The following is a 21,855-nucleotide window of genomic DNA, read 5'->3' on the forward strand; positions in this document are numbered from 1 at the left end:
CCAATAACAGTTTCATGTCACCTCACTGTTTGCACTTTGATGGTAATGGTGTGGAGGTATGATGAAATCCAATAAACCTCTGTGTCAGTTTCATATCAGCATTTTTACTTGGGGAGGGTTCATGCAGTCAGCTTCTTACTAGAATGGCCTCAGTACGGTTTTCATATAAAACTGGCAGTGTAAACAGTGCACTTATGTTTATTGAAATATTCTCAGGACATCTTGAAGTTTTGGCTTACATGAGGATTGTTTGGTTTTATTATTGATAGAATATTTAAAAGATTTCTGATAAAGTATTAAACTTCATATGTTTCAAGCTCTTTGAATGCTAAACAGATGTGTGCCTTTATTAAGTGCTTAAAGAAACAAAAAAGCGATACAAAGCTTAATGTTCCCCCGAAGGCATTTTGTTCAAATCTATATTTAAGTTTACAACGCACGTTTCCCACTGAATGACAATGCAAACATGGCCTGACTCCTCACTCAGTAGGTACTAGGACATCCATTTGAAACTAGTACTGCTTGTTTGTTTGGGTGAGTTTTGTTCACTGCCATTTAAGGCACAACAATAACTTTCATGTATATCAATCCTTTAACATAATAACTGTCCTAAGGTGCTTCACAGATTGGCGTGAGAAAAACAGATGCCAAGTCAGGAAGGGAGAGACCAAAAGCTTGGTCAAAGAGACATATTTTGAGAGATTTTAAAATTATGAAGGGGTTCGATAGGACAGACATACAGAAGATGTTTCCACTTGTGGGGGAGTCCAAAACAAAGGGCCATAAATATAAGATAGTCACTAATAAATCCAATAAGGAATTCAGGATAAACTTCTTTACTCAGGGAATGGTGAGAATGTGGAACATAAGAACATAAGAAATAGGAGTAGGAGTAGGCCATACAGCCCCTTGAGCCTGCTCTACCATTCAATGAGAACATGGCTGATCTTCAACCTCAACTCCACTTTCCCACCCAATGCCCATATCCCTTGATTCCCTTTGAGTCCAAAAACCTATTGATCTAAGTCTTGAGTATACTCAACGACTGAGCATCCACAGCCCCCTGGGGTACAGAATTCTAAATATTCACAACCTTCTGAGTAAAGAAATTCCTCCTTGTAATAAACTGGATAGACAGGTGGTGAAGGATAGAATACTAGAGCCTGGTCTTCAGTTGCTTCCAAGCCTTTATTCACAGAGATCTACACCACACCGTAGATCAGCTCTCTTGTAAATGGATACGAGTTCCCAATTGATACGCATCAACTGAATACAATTAACACTAATTGATATAAATCACATGGATACAATTAACACTCTTCATCTCAGTCCTAAATGTCCGACCCCTTATCCTGAGACTATGTTCCCTAGTTCTAGACTCTCCAGCCAGGGGAAACATCCTCTCAGCATCTACCCTGTCAAGCCCTCTTAGAATCTTATATGTTTCAATGAAATCACCTCTCATTCTTCTAAACTCCAGAGAGTATAGGCCCATTCTACTCAAATGGGATGGATGAGGCAATTAGCATTGATGCATTTACGGGGAAGCTAGATAAGTACATGAGGGAGAAAGGAAACAGAAGGATGTATTGATAGGGTGAGATGAAGTAAGGTGAGAGGAGGCTCCTATGGACCAGAAACACCAGAGTAGACCTGTTGGGCCAAATGGGCTCTTTCTGGGCTGTAAAATACCAAGTAACTTTTAAAGGAGAGAAAGGTGGAGAGGCAGAGAGGTTTCAGAATCAGTGGCAAAGGGTGAAGTTTGTGGTGAGAGCTCAATACTTGATGGAACGTTGCAGGTAGATGATTCATCCTGCCAAACTGCACCTCTTGTTGACTTCTTTTGGAGCATTGGTGTTTACTGTACAGAAGTCTGCAACCCAACTGTCCCTGCCTGCCAGCAGCAGTAATCACAAGATCAGCAAAAAAATACACAGCCAACATTTTTCTGTGAACTGTGCTTAAGGTCAAAAATGCTTAAACAAAATTGTTAACAATGTAACCGTACAGTCACTGCGATAGTTATTGGGAATGTCTGATCCAGTTTATGTTAAATGGGACAACTATAAAGAGGAAAGCTGAATCTTAATACTGGGAAGTGAAACCTACAAATAAGGTTACATATCATCTTACCGTATGCAAATTCAGATTCATGCAAGTTTTCCTTTGGCCCCTAAAAGTTACATTTTAAAAAAAGGGTTCCCCTGCATAATTTTTAATTTATTTTTTTAAAATGTGGTGTGGCATGGAAAAAGCTGAAAATGTTAGGGGACATAATACAGTGCAGTAGTATGAGGTTACTGTGAAAACTGACCAAAAAAAGGTCATAATATTGGTATTCCAATCTGATGAACTGTTTATCCTGTGCTGCATTGATTTTTATGGGTGTACATGTATTTATTTGCCTTTGCATTCCCTTTGTTACTTGGGATGAGAACTGCAAATGGCCTGATGAATAAAAGCTTAAAGTTAGAAAAACAATAAAAGCAAAAGAGGGCAAAGAAAACTATATACTGCCATAGGCAAGATGACTTTCACTTCTGCACAAGCATTGCAAAAAATGCAAATAAAAACTCAGCTGCAACGTGCACTGGCACAACACAAACTCAAGCAATGCCTCCCTGAGAAGCAAGATTCTCATTGTAACTGAGTTTTCAGGGATTCTACTCATAGAAGTAAACAGGAAACAGAGGGCAAGTCAACCCAGGCCACTGTAGCACAACTCCTAGCTATCAGCTACAGTGTGGCAGTAGAACAGGCTGATAAACAAGTCCCCTGCTAAATCTATTAGTGGAAGAATAGTAATTCGTGGCAGGACACTTAATGTTATTAAATGCAATATACAGTATTACATGTTTCAGGGGCAGGGTGCACTGTGAGCTACAGATCGGATTCTGACTATTATCCCATTCTATACATAATGTGCAATGGCCTTCTCTGCTTTCTCACACCATAGCATGGCCTCGCCAATTTCTTACTCTCTTTCCTGGCCTCCCAAACCCCTTCCTCACCTTTCCCTGTCCCTCTACCAGTTTCTTACACATCCTCTCTGCTGCAGCTATAGGACTGTTACAAATTCAGGTCTGCTGTATATATATTCTTGGGTTCAGTGGTGTCAGTCGTTGCTGTAAGCATTCTCAGCATCTTACTTTCATGAGAGTTTACTCTCACTGCTTTATGTCTACTTGCTTGAAAATGGAACATAGAAATATTAATAACAGGAGAAGGCCATTCAGCCCTTCGAGCCTGCTCCACCATTCAATTAGATCATGGCACCTCAACTCCATTTTCCACCTTAGCTCCATGTCCCTTGATACCTTTATCTAACAAAAATCTATCTACCTTAGTCTTGAAAGCTTCAATTTTCCCAGCATCCACAGCCTTTTGGGGGAAAGAGTTCTAGATTTCTACTGCCCTTTGTGTGAAAAAAATGCTTCCTGATTTCACTCCTAAATGGCCTAGCTCTAATTTTAAGATTATGTCCCCTAGTTCTTGATTCGCCCACCAGAGGAAATAGTTTTTCCGTATCTACCCCATCAAATTCTTTTAACATTTTAAACACCTCGATCAGATCACCCCTCAATCTTCTACAATAATGTAAGCTGGGAGTATAGCAATAGTAAGCCATTGTGATCTGAAATGGATATTTGTGTCTTTCGCTCATGTACTTCCTTAATCTCTCTAAAGGAGAAATGAGCAAACATTTGGTAAAACAAGACTTGATATGAATCAATACACTGTTATATTTCACATTAAGGTGAACATACAGATTGACAGTTATGATCGGATTCAATTAATTCAAACAGTTACAACTTATCTTCACATAATAATACAAAATAAAGAACACACTACACTTTCCCACATCAGTGGGTCATCTTACTTAACTTAAACAATTGTAAACAATTTTACAACACCAAGTTATAGTCCAGCAATTTTATTTTAAATTCACAAGCTTTCGGAGATTTTCTCCTTCCTCAGGCAAATGTTTCAAGATCTCCTTGAAGCCTACGCATTTATACATATTGAACAATAATACATGGTGTTTACAGACTGCCCCTGCAACTGCCCGTTGCCAAGGCAATCACCGTGTTCAGACAGAGAGGTGTTACCTGCAGAACCTCCGAATACACATTCAACAAAAAAACAAACAGGGAAAAAAAACAGAGAAAAAAAAACACAGAGAGAGGCAGAAACATCCGGAAGGCAGAGAGAGCCAGCAAATGACCCATTATATTAAAAACAGATAACATTTGTTCGCTGGTGGGGTAACGTGTAGCGTGACATGAACCCAAGATCCCGGTTGAGGCCGTCCTCATGGGTGCGGAACTTGGCTATCAATTTCTGCTCGACGATTTTGCGTTGTCGTGTGTCTCGAAGGCCGCCTTGGAGTACGCTTACCCGAAGGTCGGTGGATGAATGTCCATGACTGCTGAAGTGTTCCCCGACTGGGAGGGAACCCTCCTGTTTGGCGATTGTTGCGCGGTGTCCGTTCATCCGTTGTCGCAGCGTCTGCATGGTCTCGCCAATGTACCATGCTCTGGGGCATCCTTTCCTGCAACGTATGAGGTAGACAACGTTGGCTGAGTCACAGGAGTATGAACCATGCACCTGGTGGGTGGTGTCATCTCGTGTGATGGTGGTATCTGTGTCGATGATCTGGCATGTCTTGCAGAGGTTACCGTGGCAGGGTTGTGTGGCGTCGTGGACGCTGTTCTCTTGAAAGCTAGGTAGTTTGCTGCGAACGATGGTCTGTTTGAGGTTGGGTGGCTGTTTAAAGGCGAGTAGTGGAGGTGTGGGGATGGCCATAGCGAGGTGTTTGTCCTCATTGATGACATGTTGAAGGCTGCGGAGAACATGGCGTAGTTTCTCCGCTCCGGGGAAGTACTGGACGACAAAGGGTACTCTGTTGGTTGCGTCCCGTGTTAGTCTCCTGAGGAGGTCTATGCGATTTTTTGCTGTGGCCCGTCGGAACTGTCGATCGATGAGTCGAGCGTCATATCCCGTTCTTACTAGGGCGTCTTTCAGCGTCTGTAGGTGTCCATCGCGTTCCTCCTCGTCTGAGCAGACCCTGTGTATTCGCAGGGCCTGTCCATAGGGGATGGCCTCTTTGACGTGGTTAGGGTGGAAGCATCGTGAGGTTGTCCGTGGGCTTGCGGTAGAGTGAGGTGCTGAGGTGCCCGTCTTTGATGGAGATTCGTGTGTCCAAGAAAGAAACTGATTCTGAGGAGTAGTCCATGGTGAGCTTGATGGTGGGATGGAACTTGTTGATGTTATCGTGTAGTCTCTTTAGTGATTCCTTGCCGTGGGTCCATAGAAAGAAAATGTCGTCGATGTATCTGGTGTATAGTGTTGGTTGGAGGTCTTGTGCAGTGAAGAAGTCCTGCTCGAACTTGTGCATGAAAATGTTGGCGTATTGGGGTGCGAATTTGGTCCCCATGGCTGTTCCGTGTGTTTGGGTAAAGAACTGGTTATCGAAGGTGAAGACATTGTGATCCAGGATGAAGCGGATGAGTTGTAGGATGGCTTCCGGAGATTGGCTGTTGTTGGTGTTGAGTATTGATGCTGTCGCAGCGATGCCGTCATCGTGGGGGATACTGGTGTATAGTGCCGAGACGTCCATCGTGGTGAGAAGTGTTCCTGGTTCAACTGGTCCGTGGGTACTGAGTTTTTGTAGGAAGTCTGTAGTGTCACGACAGAAGCTGGGGGTTCCCTGTACGATGGGTTTCAGGATGCCCTCGATGTATCCAGAGAGGTTCTCACACAGGGTTCCGTTGCCTGATACGATGGGACGTCCGGGTGTGTTGGCTTTGTGTATCTTTGGGAGGCAGTAGAAGTCTCCCACGCGGGGATTACGTGGGATGAGAATGCGTAGGATGCTTTGAAGGTCTGGATCGAAGGTCTTGATCAGTTTGTTGAGCTGGTGGGTGTGTTCTTTGGTCGGATCTGCGGGTAACCGTCTGTAGTGTTCCTGGTTGTCCAGTTGTCGGTATGCTTCTTTGCAATAGTCTGTTCTGTTCTGTATGACTATGGCTCCTCCTTTGTCCGCTGGTTTGATGACGATGTTGCGGTTGGTCTTGAGAGCGTTGATGGCGTTGCGTTGTGCTCGGGTGACATTCTGGACTGTCTTCTGAGTGCGGCTGATGAATCTGGCATTGACGCATTTCCTGACAGCTTGAGCATACATGTCCAGCTGAGGGCAGCGACCCTCCGGAGGAGTCCAGTTTGACTCTTTCCTCTTCGGTTGCTGTACCGCGGATCCCTCTGTCTGCTGTTCCGGATCGTCGATTGTCTCATTGGGTTCGCTGCTGAAATCTTGGGGTTTGTGGTAGAATTCCCGGAGCCTCATTCTCCTGATGAATTCCTCTGTGTCCGCCGCGAGACTAGTGGGGTCCATTTTGGTAGTGGGGCAGAAATTGAGCCCTCGGCTGAGAACTTCGATTTCGTCTGGTTGAAGGGTGTGGTCGGATAAATTGACAATAGACTTCCCTGTGGTTGCAACCGTGGTACCAGGGGAAGCTTGGTCGTTGCTGGTGGTGATGCCGAGTTTCTCAAGCTTCCTGCTCTTGGTTTTCATGTAGGCAGCGTAGTTCCGTTGCCTCGTCTGTTTGGCGGTATAACGTAGCTGGTCTGCTGTGTCCTGAGTACAGGTTGAGAGTATGGACTCTATCTTGGTTTCGAGGCTGTGGCGTCTGCTGTAGAGTTGGTGTATGAGATGGTTGCGGAGTGTGCGAGAGGTACGGCGGCAGAGTCTCTCAGCGTAATCCGAGTTGTATGTGGACTTGAGTGGGTTCGTGATCTGGAGTCCTTTCGGGATCTTGTCTGCTTTCTTGCAGCTCTGTAAAAACTTGATGTCTGCGACAACGGATGAACGGACACCGCGCAACAATCGCCAAACAGGAGGGTTCCCTCCCAGTCGGGGAACACTTCAGCAGTCATGGACATTCATCCACCGACCTTCGGGTAAGCGTACTCCAAGGCGGCCTTCGAGACACACGACAACGCAAAATCGTCGAGCAGAAATTGATAGCCAAGTTCCGCACCCATGAGGACGGCCTCAACCGGGATCTTGGGTTCATGTCACGCTACACGTTACCCCACCAGCGAACAAATGTTATCTGTTTTTAATATAATGGGTCATTTGCTGGCTCTCTCTGCCTTCCGGATGTTTCTGCCTCTCTCTGTGTTTTTTTTTCTCTGTTTTTTTTCCCTGTTTGTTTTTTTGTTGAATGTGTATTCGGAGGTTCTGCAGGTAACACCTCTCTGTCTGAACACGGTGATTGCCTTGGCAACGGGCAGTTGCAGGGGCAGTCTGTAAACACCATGTATTATTGTTCAATATGTATAAATGCGTAGGCTTCAAGGAGATCTTGAAACATTTGCCTGAGGAAGGAGAAAATCTCCGAAAGCTTGTGAATTTAAAATAAAATTGCTGGACTATAACTTGGTGTTGTAAAATTGTTTACAATTGTCAACCCCAGTCCATCACCGGCATCTCCACATCTTAACTTAAACAGTCTGTGACTCTCACTGTTGTCTGTTAGACCTCCTGCTGAGTGCCTGGGACTAGTGACTCCACAACACAAATGTGAGGTGCTTATTGATTATTGAGACAAGTTAACAAATTGCTTATTATTTACAATTATGAGGAAACAACGTCAAAGCTAGGACATTAGCATCTTAACTATAGAATCATAGAAGTTTACAACATGGAAACAGGCCCTTCGGCCCAACATGTCCATGTCGCCCAGTTTATACCACTAAGCTAGTCCCAGTTGCCTGCACTTGGCCCATATCCCTCTATACCCATCTTACCCATGTAACTGTCCAAATGCTTTTTAAAAGACAAAATTGTACCCGCCTCTACTACTGGCTCTGGCAGCTCGTTCCAGACACTCACCACCCTTTGAGTGAAAAAATTGCCCCTCTGGACCCTTTTGTATCTCTCCCCTTTCACCTTAAATCTATGCCCCCTCGTTATAGACTCCCCTACCTTTGGGAAAAGAATTTGACTATCTACCTATCTATCATCTCAGACTCCACTTTTTTGATCGTGCATGAATACACTATGCTTCAAAACAAGACATTTAAAGCAGCATTTTTCTAAATACTTTCTGTGGAAAAATGTGACAAAGACAAATGCAAACTAATTCCTTGTCATCAGTAACAAGGAGAGAAGCTGGCACCTCAGTTCCCATGCTGTGGTTCCATCTACCTTCCATTATCCTTGCTCCACCATATCAATGGATCACTCTATCCATAAGGAGTCCTATTCCAGAGATATCTGCAGTCTTCAAAGTTTAGAATTTGCCCTGTGCTTTTTGCTTGTCAAGGTATTTAGTTTTCTGGGTTTTATCTTGCTTTTCCATGTATCATTCTGCAGTTAAAAGTCCTAGCTCCTTTGCCACTAACACTGCTATGTTTGACCCACCTGTTACAAGGTGCTGGGCCTGACTCAGCTGTCAATTTTCTATCTCTCCCTCTCTTGGGAAGTGTCCGGTCACTGCAGGCCATGCCCTTCATTGGTGTAGGTGAGATCAGGTACCCACCATGTTGGAAATTCTGGTTACAAGTCTAGGTCATACCTTGGACATGACTGACATTCTGACCTCAGTCGGCCAGGTCTCAAGAAATACATACCTTATATTTATTCGCTCAGTACAGCCTTAGCCAGTAGGTTGGATGTTCTACCTGCTCTTTTTCACTGGTGGTATCCATGTTTCTGTGGTTCATATTTAAACATTTAAATATTTAGTGTAGATTTACAGTTGGTATTAGGCTTTTGACCAGTGCTTTCTTAAATTGAGAAACTTAGAGGTCTGAGGCCTTCTGAAAGATGCTATCAACGTTGAAAAAAGTAAACAAGATAAGTTGAATCAGAAAGTAGTGATTAGGCAACAACAAACTTGGGTTTTAAAAGCCTTCAGATTTTAGGAGGATGTGAAGACTGGGGGAAGTAAGGGGTTTAGAGGTCTTGGTAAAAAAATGAGTTGGAGCAGGAGACTCCATTCCAACACCGCAGAATACACGAGGAGAAAGACCGCCTAAGGCAACAGATTTGCAACCTAGGAGGAAAGAGAAAAAAATTCAGAGATGCACAGACCACATTAGTATTGATAGAGTACAGAGATACAAGAGAGGTTCTGACAGATATTGGAGTAGGGCAACTGGAGGTGAGAGTAGGACTGCCTATCAGATAAGATTTTTTTTAATTAAACATTTAGTCCTAAAACACAATTTAATATATGCCTTTCTTGCAAATTATACCCTTGGGACATGTATATGATTATCAAATAATTGAATCAGATTATAATAACACTGAAGAAATCGTGGGGACGATTTTAAACTGCCGGATGCCCATTTCTCGCCTGCAAAACAGCGACCAGCAGTTGTAAATTGAGGGGGGGGGGTGGTGGAGGCACCTCAGCTGCCCCATTGACATCCAAGGCTTGTTTGATGCAATTTTCAGACCTGTAAATGGGTGAGCAGCACATCTGCCTGTTTCAGGCGTAAGGCTGCTTAAATGTGAAAATCAGGGTCGCACGCCGGTTGTAAAACCCTATTTGCAATTTTCAGGTACAAATGGGTGGACCGTGCTCTGCACACAATCCAGTCATTTGTACCAGGCATTAAAGCGGCCTTAAAGGGACCACTGGTGGCCACTCCATAAAAGGCCCAGAATTTTTTTGTGGTGAATTTTTGGAATGGCAGGAGTGCTCCTCCTGGCTCCACAAAAGTACTGTGGCCCGCTGCCGGCTGGTGCTCGACCCTTCCTCCGGGACTGGCTCCCCTCTCCCCAAGACCCAACCTGCTAGCCGGCTTTGGGTGAGAGCCGACTGATTTCCTGCCCATCCACAACCAGCAAGCTGCCACTTTGGTGTCTGCAGTTTGCCCGCGGTATTGAAATGAGGCCTCAACCCGAAAGTGGAGCGGGCCTCCTGACACCTGCTTCAGGCATGGCCGCTCCCCCACTTCTGTGCTCGTTTCTGGCAGAAATTGAATTTCTCCCCTCCCCTCCCCCCTCCTCCCCTCCCCTCCCTCCCTATAATGATTTTTGGGATCAATTATAAAAGGAATAGGAATTAGATTTCTACGACTCAAAAACAAAAACAGAAAAAATCTCGAAATACTCAGCAGGTCAGGTGGCATCTGTGGAATCAGTGAGTCGACCTTTCAGGTCCTGAAACCTTGACTGATTGACTTCTATTTTTCCACACATGCCACCTGACTTGCTGAGTATTTCCATCTTTTTCTGTTCATGTTTTCAGATCTCCAGCATCTGCAGTATTTTACTTTTTGTTTCTACTACTCGAGTTGGAATGGTTTCAAGTTTTTATACAGTTTGTATTTTGTATCTTCCAGTAAATACATACGCATACATATGAAAGTAGCAGCAACACATAATCTAAATTGCCAGAATGTGTTGATGTATTGTGAATATGACAGAACCTCACGGGTCATATAAAGCCTCATTCTAGTATCATGCAAGGTAAACCACTCGCCCACTTCTCAAAACTTAGACTAATGGTCAAACCCAAGTATCTGACAAGACTGTAGGGAAAGGTTAAAAAAACAGTTACTCATACAGGGTGTATTTTTGTTTGTGTTGTTCTAATTCAAATGTTAGAAACCGATGAATTTGGCACTAAAAGATCTAGAGCAGAGACACTGCTTCTTTGATGTGGAAATCAATAGAATACCAGGTAAAATGTCAATGCTTAGATGTTGATGAGTGATAAGATTGTGGCAAAATCTTAGGTTAAAAATATTCTACAAGCAATGTAGTCACTGAAGTATAACAAAAGGAAACAGGAAGGATGCTTGGCAATTAAATATGTTAGTAGCATTCAGATGTTGCAGACAAGAAGTGATGGTTAGGTGATAAGATTTACACAGCATAAAATTCACTTAATTTAATTCATAAAAACAAGTTTTAAAACCATCAGTTAAAAATACTTTCATTTAATATCTAATTAACCGTTTTGAACATAATTGCAGAGAATTTGTTTTCAAGACAATTACATATATTACTGTACACTCACTGGTGATTGGTACTATTCCTACCTTGCGTTTCAGGCGATAAACAAAAAAGATTTTATTTAAAATAATTCAACTTCCCTGATGGCTTTGTGGATAAAGGTATAACCTGATGTAGGACAAAGCCATATAGACCAGAAAGGACCAGCTTTGATTGTCAGTCTGGATTGAGTAAGATGACCTCACTGTGATGCTAGAGACACTACAATGGTCCCAATGCCCCTTAACTAGCTAAGAGAATTTTTTTTTAATTTGTTCATGGGATGTGGGCATTGCTGGCAAGGCCAGCATTTAAATTCAACCAATGTCCCCACTCCTGAGCGTTATCCAGTGACCACGGCTGGACAGTATATATGTGTGGACTACAAGTGAGGATTGGGCTCGTCTGTGATGCTTCCTACAGTTGAATTTCCTGTTGGCATTCACTGTCCAGGCTCACACACGATAAATGGCCACTTGGTAAAAATACTGGAGTGCACCCATAGAACTGTAACACAGCGAGAGTCAACACCTTCAAGAGAGGAAGGGAAAAATAATGTATTTACATTCCACAGGTGTGCACTGGAAAGCAGCAGCTTGTTTTTCTTTCTGTGCTGCATTGCACTGTTTACACGGAACCACTAATAACCTGTTGTCACTGCTCTCTGTCCCTGTCTGTAAATCTCACTGTTGCTGTTCTCCTTCCCCAGCCTGTATCTCCCCCTCTGTCTCCACTCTCCTGGTCTGCTCTCATTCTCACTACTCTACCATCAAGCTGCCATAAATAGACTGAGGCCTAACATCCAATACAACAATAAAACAATGAACAGTCCTCTTACCTGATGTCACATCTCTGTAATGCACGCTTGTCAGCCAGCACTCTAATTGTGCTGAAAATCAGCAGTGTTTTTACACTATTTTGTTCATTTTATGTCTGATAAGAGACACCACAACAATGTATGGAAGATTGAGCTACGAAACTGGAATCGTAGTTTCTTGATAAATAAAGCACCAGGGAGTTCTTCTTATCAAACTCACTCTTTGAACTTATGAGAATGCATCCAATGTCATACAATGGTTTCTTTTTCAGTAAATTAGTAAGTCTCACTATCTAACTCATGTGTACGTCTATATAACAACAACAACTTGCCTTTATAAAGCCTTTAATGTAGTAAAACATCCCAAGGCATATTAGTATGTCAGTCTGTAGAACAAGTTAAAACTGCAACTTGTCAAAAATGCAGAGTAAAAATGTTTTTTTGAATAATCACTAGTTATTTATTACCTTCTCCTCCTTGTGCATTGAAGACCAGAGTTTAGAGGACTATGAGAATAACTTGATAAAAAGACTCATATTAAGCAATCATTGTCACGGACTTTAAGTTATTATTTTCACTTCTCTAGATACCAAATGTCATCAGGATCAGTTACAAATGTTATTACTTTACGATCCACCGATGTCTGACTCTGTTTACACCCATCCACTCACCATCATATTGAAACCCCTTTCTCATTTCCTTTACACCCTCCCAATATATAGCTTAAACCTCTCTTCCTCCTGCCAACCCAATCTCAGTACAAACCTCCTTCCCTTTCTCTTACCTGTACAATGTGCAGCTTAAAATCCTCACGCCCACTCCCTGTCTGCCTCAAACTGCCTCCCACACCTTCCGCCCACTCCATAGCTGCTCCTTATCTTCATCTCCATAACCTGTGCTGACCCTGGCAACCTCCCACTCACAGCAATGGAAAATGTGATGGTAGCAAGTTATCCCAGCACTTTGAGCAAAACTGATCTCTTTCACTCACCCTCGTTGCATTCATTGCCTTGCTGCAAGAGTGAGAATGAGAGAGTGTGGCAGCTGTAGGAGCAGCAGGAGAGGGCAACGAGGTGAGGATAGCATGGGTGATGGGATTTCAGAGGGCTGAAAATGATTGTATAGGGATTGTGGCGCCAAGGACTGTATGGCACAACAAGAAAAATTATCTAACTTGTCCTGTCAATTTTCCAACATTTTCATAATTGTGAAAAATTGTCAACAATTCTTTAGAAGTAGTTACATAGCAACATAGGAACAGGAGTAGGCCATTCAGCCCCTCAAGCCTGCCTTGGTATTCAATTAGATAAGACCATTAGATCATAAGAGATAGGAGCAGGAGTAGGCCATTCGGCCCCTCAAGCCTGCTCCGCCATTTAATGAGATCAGGACTGATCTGATTTTTACCTCAACTCCACTTTCCCGCCTTTTCCCCATATCTTTTGACTCCCTTGCTGATCAAAAATTTGTCTAACTCAGCCTTGAATATATTCAATGACTCAGCCTCCACAGCTTTTTGGGGTAAAGAATTCCAAAGATTCACGACCCCCTGGGAGAAGAAATTCCCCCTCATTTCCGTCTTAAACGGGCGACCCCTTATTCTGGGACTATGCCCCCTAGTTTTAGATTCCCCATGAGGGGTAACATCCTCTCAGCATCTACCCTATCGAGTCCCCTCAGAACCTTGTATGTTTCAATAAGATCTCCTCTCATTCTTCTAAACTCCAATGAGTATAGACCCAACCTGTTCAATCTTTCCTCATAAGACAACCCTTCCATACCCGGAATCAATCTCGTGAACCTTCTCTGAACTGCCTCCAATGCAAGTATGTCCTTCCTTAAATAAGGGCACCAGAACTGTACACAGTACTCCAGGTGTGGTCTCACCAGCACCCTGTACAGTTGTAGCATGACTTCCCTGCTTTTATACTCCATCCCCCTAGAAATAAAGGCCAATATTCCGTTTGCCTTCCGGATTACCTGCTGCACCTGTATGTTAACTTCTTGTGTTTCATGTACGAGGACACCCAGATCCCTCTGTACCGCAGCATTTTGTAATATTTAGATCATGGCTGATCGGTACCTCATCTCCATTTACCCGCCTTAGCTCCATATCCCTTGATACTCTTACCTAACAAAAATCTATCAATCTCAGTCTTGAAAGCTCCAATTGTCCCAGCATCCACAGCCTTTTGGGGAAGAGAGTTCCAGATTGATTTTACCAGTTCAAGATTAGATAGATAGATCCTTACCACTATGTGTGCATTTATATTACCCCTTATCATATTAAAACATCTCAAAGTACTTCCAGCAACAAATTATTTTTGGATTCCAGTTACATGTCAACAAACACAACTATTCTGAGTCAGCAATGTTTCACAAACAGCAATAAATTGAATAATCGGTTAAGATGTTATTGGTCGTATTATTTGACAGAGGAATGCTGATCAGAACACTGGGAGACTTTCTTGTATTTCCACCTGAACAAGCAGACAGGACTTCAGTTTAACATCTCATCTAAAGGACAGCACTACTACAATGCAGCAATCCTTCAGTACAGCACTGGAGAGTCAGCCCAGATTATGGTGCTCAAATCCTAGTGTGTGGACTTGAATGCATTGATGTGTGAATAGTGTATTATCCAAGCATTTTATGGAAGTAATCATGGGTGATATTTAGACTGTTGGGCATAAAGGCACTTTAGATAGTTATTGCAAGCTGAAAATGCAGCTCATTCTAATGCACAGCACCTGAGTTTACTGACAGTGATAAGTTAAAGCACCCAATCACATGTTAATCACCATTATCACATGTGCCCCTTCCACAAATGGAAACTTTAACTGTAAACACTTACATGTTTTTCAAAGACTAAGTTATTTGTTCTAGCCGCACAGTTCCTCACACATGAAGTATCATTTTGTTACAGCATGTGTTCTCCTAAACAATTTGTTTTTATTAATTTTCATTAAATTTCATCTGTAAAGTGTTATCATTTTTAATTATGCACACATGTGTGAACAGAACATTATCATGGAGTAGTGACTCTCTGAATTAAACTAGAAAAGAAAAGCTGACTCTAATTGATGCAGACTACAGTCTTTTTCTCCACATCTCATTCAAGCAAGTATCATCTTGTAGAACGTTATGCAACTGGGCTGAGCATTCTACAACCCTGGGGAAGATTTCTCGAGTGACAGGTCCTCCCAAAGCTTAGCAACAAGTAGTTCCTAGTTCTCCAAGTAGAGCAAAGTTACATTTTTCCCCATTTTCTGAATGTAATGACTTTTATCAGATATTTCACACAAGATAATTCTTCATCTACAAGCCTAGCGTTGTCAGGAAATTCAATCATGCAGTGTGTCACTGCAGAACCCAATTCTGTTCTCACCTGACATCCATATAAATGCAATTTCTAGTAAGGATCACTGGATAATGATCAGGAGTAGCAACCCCAGTTGATTTGCCCTCTCCTTTACCCAGAGACAATGAAGGCAATTGTAGCAGAAGAATCGCCCTTTGCCCCATGCTCCCTTTTCATTACCGGCTTCGATTAGCTAACTCAGCATGGACTGATATTTAACCCAAGAAGTTCCTGATCTCTTTAGCTCAGCACCACATCATTGTCATTCATTTACCTACATAAGCCATCAAGGGTCCTTAATTATGTCCCCTTTGCACTGTTTTCTTAGTTTCAATCAAAATTTCATAAACACAATTTGTTCATGTTATTGGATATTTTTGGCATTACTAAGGAAAAAAGAAAGTCTTGCATTTGTATATCACCTTTCACAACCTCAGGATGTCCCAAAGCATTTTACAACCAATTTGAACTTTTGAAGCAGTAGTCACTGTGTCACTGTTGTAATGTAGGAAATGTAGCCCAAAACTGCCCCACAAACAGCAATGAGATAATGTCCAGATAGTCTTTTTAGTGATGTTGGTTTAGGGATAAATATTGGCTAGGACCACCGGGGAGAACTCCCCTGCTTTTCTTTGAATAGTGCCATGCGATCTTTTACATCCACCTGAGAGAGTTTAATTTCTCATCTGAAAGACGGCTCCTCCGACAGTGTTGCACTCCCTCAGTACTGAAGTGTTAGCCTAGATCATGTGCTCATGTGTGATTTGAACACACGACCATCTGACTCAGAGGTGCTATCACTGAGCCATGGCTGACACTCACTAAACTGCAAACTAAATGTGAACACTTCGGTTTCTAATCAAGTAAGCAACTATATTGAATCATGATGCAGTATGAATTTAAATAGTATTATTAATTACTTTTTTCAGTAACTGTAATAAAAAGCAAAAGGTCCAGTGAAATGTTTTGTTCCTTTACAGACATGCACTCGACAAAACTCAATGACTGTGCTAACATAATTTCAGAATATGGTTGGATTCAACCTAAATCAAAAATGTTACTTTGAGTTTTACAATAGCGAATCACAATGTACAAGTAAAATAATCCCCAAATATTACACTATTTTTTAAGATACTAAAACAAAGGAGCTAAATAAATGTTGTTGGGGATAAGATGAATAATAACAAAATATTATTATTATTTTAAAATTCTTATCCTTGTTTTCAAATCCCTCCAAGGCCTCGTCTCTCCTTATCTCTGTAACCTCCTCCAGCCCTACAACCCTCCGAGATCTCTGCACTCCTCCAATTCTGGCCTCTTGAGCATCCCCGATTTTAATCGCTTCACCATTGACGGCTGTGCCTTCAGCTGCCTAGGCCCTAAGCTCTGACACTCCCTCCCTAAACCTCTCGCTTCTCTACCTCTTTCTCCTCCTTTAAGACGCTCCTTAAAACCTACCTCTTTGACCAAGCATTTGGTCATCTGTCCTAATATCTCCTTATGTGGCTCGGTGTCAAATTTCATTCGATAATCGCTCCTGTGAAGCGCCCTGGGACGTTTTACTACATTAAAGGCGCTATATAAATGCAAGTTGTTGTTGTTGTTGTTGTTGTTGAGATCTAGGTGGGATTGCTTCACCTTTTGTTTTTAGAGTTCCGGTCAGACTCTTCAACTTCCTTTGGTAAACAAGAATTTCTAGTGTAAATATTTTTTTCAGAATTGTTTTTAAAACATAAGTATTAAAACACAAAGAGGAAAACAAATTCTCATTTTTTTATTTGCGTACTCTGAAAAAAAATGCAAGTTATAAATGGAACTTTCTGAGCCCAGCGCCGAAGAAGAATGACAAAATGGTTCCAGGAGTCTTGAAAATCTAAATAAGATAACTTCAGCTTCTATTAGACAGCTTTTCTCAATCAAACACAACTGAAGCTCATTTTGATGCTAAGTAGCCAGTTAGCTTATTTGTAATTATAATTACTATTAAACGTCTTTAACATCGATGACAGTTGTCGTATCTTTACATATACAAATGAATACTCTCCAGAAGACTAGATTTAACACATAGCTGCTGCATACCTCTGCTGGGTACATCTATTGGTATGGTATTACCTAGAACAGCTGCTATAGTTGGCAAGGAAAGTGAGGTTTAACTGTCTAATCCATCTTATCATCTTAATGACGCCATTTGGAACGCATGCAAATATGCAACTGTAATACAAACATTGTTTTTAACACAAAAAGGTATTTTACTTTTTTTCTTGTGGTTTATTTAATACCTCAGATTTGCAATTTGGAAAGTGGAGAGGTTGTTCTCCTATGTCTGATCCATATTAGGTTAAGAGGCAAACATATCTCAACAACATGCACTACCTCAGTTGCAAACATTCTAACTTATAACATTGTATAAATCATAGTCGCAGAATAAAATGCTAATCCTATCTTAAATCTCCTTGAAACTCTTTATAAAAAAAGGTTGTAACATTTATTTGGTTTGTAGGAAAAGTGAAATACCTGCCATTTCACCTCCCACCAGAATGTACAATAATTGGTGAATATGGTTAGATTCCAGAGTTCATGACAATTCTTTAATGGCACAAAACATAACTACCTGGATCATCCTGTAATATTTTCACATTTACCACCAGTTGCAGTAATTACTGCTACTCCCCATTTTCCACACAACATTCAATCAAGTTATAATGAAACGCTGCACACGATTCAAACACCAATTAAGGCAATTGCTAAATGGTGGAAGTGACTAAAAAAAGTAAGAACAATATATTCTGCTTTAGATAAATTCAAATTCCATTTAGTCTTAATTGAAGCTAGGTTAAGTAAGGCTACTGAGACACTCAACGACCTTAGTACGCCTGTGAATTCAGTAATGTCTCATTTGAGTGTTTGCTTTGGTCATTGAAGCTTCGCAGTAATTGAGATGGGAGGGAATGGAGACTCTGTAAGAGGAGACAACATCTTTTTCCAGAATATCTACAAACTTCTTGGTCTTTACTGAGCAGCTGTGTGTCCGTGTGTTGGTTTTATTTAACGAAAGCTTTTACCACTGATATTTGTCACATGCTTAATGGCCACATGGAATAACCCTACCTGATGGTAACTGATGGTGCTACCTGTTCTTGTGTACCCATCAATTATATGTCATGGGTTCCTTTCAGAAGGGGTTAGTTACATTGGCGTTGCCCATCCCACAATATCCAGTTGTATCTAGCTCACAGATGCTCTCGTCATATGGAGAGAAATTATTTGCATAAGTCCTACAATTCAAACAGCAATAGCTAGCTGGCCAGCCATCTGTATTTTGAACCAACTGTGGGCTTTCCACTGGTTCTGGAGCAATGGACTATGCACATATAGGATTTGGAAGGGTTGCCAAGTTCAAAACCTGATGTCCACTGCAGGAGCAGTGGGAACGTTATAACTGCTCTCAGTATCCTCAGGCTAAAAAAGGAAAAACAAATCATGGTTCCACTTTTGATCACTACCTCATGAACTCTGCTGTAAGGTATACATGTGTTTACATCAGATGAAAACAGGATAGGACTCAGCTGTGATGCCCTTCACTGTTTGATGACATAGCCTGCAGTACTGAGGGAGTGCTGCATTGTTAGCAGTGCCACCTTTTGGATGAGACGTTAAACCGAGGCCACGTCTGCCCTTGCAGGTGGATATAAAAGATCCCAGGGCACTCTTCGAAGAAGAACAGGGAGTTCTCCTCGGTGTTCTGGCCAATATTTATCCTACAACCAACATCACTAAAAAAAGATTATCTGGTCATTATCATATTGCTGTTTGTGGGACCTTGCTGTGCGCGTCCCCTACATTACAGTTAATGACTACATGTCAAAAAAGTACTTAATTGGCTGCAAAGTGCCTTTGGACGTCCTGTGGTTGTGAAAGGTGCTATATAAATGCAAGTCCTTTCCTTTTCTTTTACTCTACTGGCTCATACATGAAGAATGGTCACCTGGATGAGGTACCAGAGAGTTGCGAGCACCATGATGTCATTACCCAGTTTGAGTCACTAACTTAAGCCACAGAGTGAAATAAAGGCATGAAAATTGGAAAAGATTAAATATATGTTGTTGAACCATATTTAATATACTACTGTGTGAGCCTGAGATTGACCACCTTACATTAAAACGGATATTTTAAACGGATATTACATTACAGCATTGCTACCAGGGTCAGCCCCAATCTCTGGCAGCAGTACTGTTATATAAATAAGGCAGCACTAATGCCTCCAGCAGCATTGAGTCTCACTTCAGGGGGTTCCTTTTCCCCATAATATTGAAGGTGTATCTCTGTGGACAGCAAATGTAAGTGGCCACCACCAGTGATGACTGCTGTTTTCTCAAGTATTGGATGAACTGACTCCCAGCCTTCTTGGACAGGCTGGACATCGGAGAAGTTTCACAGCAGAAAATTAAGTTTATGATCATGACTTTTCAGCAACTTACACAAGCGTGATCTTGTCTCCCCATTTCTCCATTGACAGTACTGGGCAACAATGTAAACTGGGCAGATTCCTCAGCATATTGCAAAAGCACGTCAATAAACAAAAAATGATAACATTCAAAAGAAAAGGCCTTCCAATTCTGTGGCAAAAAAATCTAAGCTGGCACGGCAATACAGTGTTTGAACCTAAAGACAAGTTCCTACAAGTCAATCAACAGCAAAAGATAAACACATATGATTAGTTAATATGTGCATTACAAGATCTGGCCACAGCAAAATCTCTTCTAACAGTAATCAGATGAGTGCACTTCCATCTTTTGTTTCATTTCATTTTGACAAGGTAGTCCTGTGTAATGTTTCAAAGACATATACTGCAACAAAATGGTTATTTAAAGATCCCATGGAATTTTTCAAGGACTAGTAGGGAGTTCTTCCCTCACTCAATACCTGCAAAAAACAAATTCACTGATTTTTCATCTCCTTGCTATTTGTTGTGTGCAAAATGGCTGCCCCATTTACTGACATAACTTCTATAGTATGTAAAATGCTTTCAAATGTTTCTGAGATGTAATATAAAATAAGGCACTATATAAATGCAAATCTTCCCCCTTTACTTCTGTCTTTCTTTCTGTTCCTTTCTTTCTTTGCCAATTCAATCCAACAAAAAATTGTGTACATTATTTCAGTTCCTCCAAATTGAACTGTTATTCCATTATTTGTGTATGAGGTATGTAAAATAAAATTCTCATGATACAGATTATATACATTTTATTGCAAAAACGTATTCTGAGTAGATAATATTGAATATTACAGCACAAGTTACAAGTTCATATTTCATATGAGAATGTAGCCCATAGTTACATTTACGATGTAATGCTCGTGCATGTAGAACTCTGTTGTCCTCAAATAACCCTGTTGAGGTTAACCTTGTTTTAAATATATTGTTTAAAAATGCAGATACAAATATATCAATACATTTAAAAATCTGTAAGAATTACTACTTACAATATCCTTTTACTCTTTTCAATTAACTTTTCATACTTTTTGTTTCAACGACCTGTTAAATACGTCAGCTATGGTACTGCCTACTAGGTGACCACAATACTGACATACACCCACATATAATACCTCTGTATGGCGGTTACAGTGTCTAGATACTCTGCCTGAAAAATGTGGTCTCTTAAATTAGTTTCTTTTGTGGGTTTGTCTTAAATAGATTTTAGTTACATCATTGCTGTGAATGCTCTGCTTTTACAAAATGGTTCCACAATATTTCCTCCGGTACTTAGATGAAAGCAAAACTTAAACCATGGAAAGAGTTGCACCAACATATTTATCACACTACAATGACAAGTGTGTTCTATAAGTTTTAAATGTCTCTGACATCAATTTACAGGGGGTGTTTTTTTCTGGTTTAAAAGGCATAGCTGTTCCAAAAGCTACCTCTACAATTGTTTATTCTCCACTTACACTAGGATAGGTTTATTATCCAGTGGGGGAAATCACCAGGGCACTATCCCCTTAGCAGCTTGATTTAAAATGAATTCTCGTATTTTTTGCCCCAGCATTCTCTCCACCTCTTATACAGTTCAACAGTGCCTTTTGCAATTCTTCATGTGTGAACCAACGCTGTGACTGTTGGCAGATTACTTAACTGTGGGGAGCATCACAGCCAAGCCCAGTCTAAGTCTCACCCAATATCCAAATATTTGCATTGTCCATTAGAGGCCCCTGGATAGCAATCAAGACGAGCGTAGGTGGAGAATTGGCTGATTTTCTTCACCTTCCTTACAAAATTGTAATACCTTACTGCTGCTCCAACTGACTAGCACAGAACAAGGATTAAAATTCAGAACCTGCTGATTTATGTGACTCAATAACATGTCACATAGCATGTTGATAAGGAGCTAGACAGATACCCAGGGGCCGATTTTCAGATGGCCGAGCGGGTGCGTTGGGGGCGCGGAGGCTCCAAAAATGGCGGAATCCCGGAGGGGGTTCAGAGCCCGGCTCCAACCCGCTCACTTCCGGGTTCTCCAATGACGCTTTCGGTGCGTGTGCAGCTCCCAAATATGGGACTCCCACCGGCAATTAAAGCCTGCGGGATTATAATTTAGATAGTTATTTAGCTAGTTGAGGTACTTGACAGACCTCATTGAGTGGAGATTTTGGCAGGGGTGCAATTTT

The sequence above is a fragment of the Heptranchias perlo genome, chromosome 30, assembly GCF_035084215.1.
Source record: "Heptranchias perlo isolate sHepPer1 chromosome 30, sHepPer1.hap1, whole genome shotgun sequence".
NCBI lineage: Eukaryota > Metazoa > Chordata > Chondrichthyes > Hexanchiformes > Hexanchidae > Heptranchias > Heptranchias perlo.